Below are 2,560 nucleotides of genomic sequence, written 5' to 3'. Positions count from 1 at the left end.
TCAACAAAACCAAATCTATATGGTAAAAAAGATGACAATCATCAAGATTGCTTACAACAGTCCAGCAGGCTTGGTAAAGACACTTACAGCAAACAAATAGAAGGACAGGTCATCTCCACTAATGAAAACTTGAACCCTAACTTAGCTTTCCTCATATCTAAACTTATGGGGGAGACAACAAAAGGGGAACAAGTCAGCACTTACAAAGAAAAACCACTTGAACAAGCTGACGCCATAATTATGTCTACTGATGTTATTACAGAGATGCAGATGCAGAATATTGTTCCTCCCAATGAAGCCGAATCAGAGGTTAACTCTGTCCAAGATATGGAAGCTTGATAGCCTTCTGTTAGTCTTGGAACATGGAATTTCATCTCCCTTGTTTTGTTTGGGTTTCGGGTTTTACTTTAATTTTTAGATTGTTGTGATAAACATAATTATTTGGAATTGTAGAGGAGCCTCGACAAAAGGGTTTCATACTATCTTCTCAAATTTAAATTTTAGATACAAATCTAGTTTTTACATCCTTTTGGAGACTCACATATCTGGCAGGAAGGCTCAGAATGTCATCAAAAGGCTTGGTTTTGATGCTTGGTGTGAGTGAGGCTGAAGGCTTCTCAGGAGGAATATGGTGTTCATGGAAATCGGCTCTTTGGAAGGCTAAAACCAATTTTGGTTCATAAACAACTGGTCCACCTAAAAGTCCAATGGCGAGATGAGGCCCCTTGGTTTTTCACTTCCATATACGGAAGCCCCCAAGTAGCGAATAGGAGAGCACTTTGGGAGATTATTGAAGACATTGCAGAAAATTTAACTGGATCTTGGTGTTTACTGGGAGACTTCAACTAAACTCTTACTCTGGACGACTCAAGGAGTTCGTCCAACCTATTTGTAGATACTAGTAGTTTTTTAAACTGTATTAATAAGTGTGAACTAAATGATTTAGTTTTTTCAGGGTCCCCTTTTACTCGGCAAAGGAATAATATTAAGAAAAGACTCGATCGTTTTCTTAGCAACCTTTGTTTTACTAACCGTTTCAAAGAAGTTGGGGTTAAACATTTGCCTAAACTTAAATTTGACCACCTCCCTATTTTGCTTAATTTTCAGATGGCTACTTTAGATGAGGGCTACAAACCGTGTCGGTTCCTTGCTCCGTGGGTCCTTCATGAGGACTATAATAACCTTGTTAAAAGAAGTTGGGACAACAGAAATAGCTTCACGATGAATATTGCCAATTTCATGTAGGAAGCTAAAACTTGGAATAAAAAAGTCTTTGGCTATATTTTCAAGAAAAAACAAAGAATCCTATCAAGATTGGAGGGAATCACCAACAGTTCCTTCAACCCGAATCCTTTCCTTGATAAGCTCCAAAAGCAGCTTTGGCAGGAATATAAAGGCATTGCAGTGCAAGAGAAAGTCTATTGGCAACAGCTATGAAGGAGTAACAACATCAAGTTTAGTGATAAAAATACAAGATACTTCCATCATAAAGCAAATGGTAGAAGAAAAAAAATAGGATAACAACCCTTAAGAATGATTCAATAGAATGGATTGATGATGTTAAGCAGTTAAAGAGATGGGGGGTTGATTTTTTCAAGACCTTATACTCTATGGATTCAAACTACAATCCTTTTCCCTTGTCTGGCTGTTTTCCAAAGCTTGTTAGCAGGAATTATGATAATATTTCAAAAGAGGTCTCCCAAGAGGAAGTTAAAGCTGCCATTTTTTATATGGAAAGCTGGAAGGCTCCGGGGAGTGATGGTATTCCTGCAAAATTTTTCCAACAGTCCTGGAATAAAACATATGATATGTCTATTAAATATATCTATAAAAATTTATCAATTTGATTCCAAATCATAACTATATAAACCCTTTCTCCAATTGGAAAAAGCAACTAAATTGATAAATATTTATAAATATATTTGTCAATGTTTAATTGAATATGCGAAGTGTTTATATCCTAAAAAATATATATTTATTGCAAACAAATATGTGGGGTGAGAGAGGCTCGAACTCTCGACCTCAGGATAACTCTAAAGCTATGAGACCTACGCGCTAGCCAACTGCGCCACCACCCCTTTGTAGGTAATTTTCAAAGTTTTATATTCTAACTTGTTGCATTTTTCTTTTATCTGCATAAGTTGTATGCATGTGTGAAAATTTTACTTTGACAATTCAATGGAACAAGCAAGTTCACCCAAAAACTCACCTTTAGACCTTTCCTTTAATACAAAGATACATATTTGTTTCTTATTTTTGGGATGTGAAAATGTATGTGTGTTTTTTTTTTTTTGGTTGGTATTAGAAAATGGATTTGTTATTTCAAGTAAAAGTTTAAAAGTATTTCTTCAACCTTTAAGGTACCCCTTTTTTTGTTTTTGCCACAAGGGTACCCCTTTTAATTTTGTCCTTTTTTTTTTCTTTGGGCTTAGCCCCCTTAATCACCCATAAAAAAATAGCAATTAGTTGATCTCTTATTGTATTACAAACCCAAAAAAACAAAGCTATTTCTTCTATTAATAAATGTCTTTGTGACTTGCAGTCCTGGAATATTGTTGCT

The 2,560-nt window shown here is 35.4% G+C and overlaps 1 non-coding gene across 1 annotated transcript; it reads right to left on the bottom strand.

Moving 5' to 3' along the window:
* Window positions 1-1,993: 1,993 nt before the first annotated feature.
* TRNAM-CAU (transfer RNA methionine (anticodon CAU)) lies at window positions 1,994-2,078 on the bottom strand. The gene is given in 2 exon segments: window positions 1,994-2,029; window positions 2,041-2,078. It is a non-coding gene; the product is annotated as a tRNA-Met (tRNA).
* Between the last annotated feature and the right edge of the window lie 482 nt (window positions 2,079-2,560).

Source organism: Arachis stenosperma, chromosome 2 (genome assembly GCF_014773155.1).
Source record: "Arachis stenosperma cultivar V10309 chromosome 2, arast.V10309.gnm1.PFL2, whole genome shotgun sequence".
Classification (NCBI taxonomy): domain Eukaryota; kingdom Viridiplantae; phylum Streptophyta; class Magnoliopsida; order Fabales; family Fabaceae; genus Arachis; species Arachis stenosperma.
The sequence above is the reverse complement of the archived record's forward strand: the minus strand, read 5'-3'. Positions and strand labels throughout refer to the sequence as shown.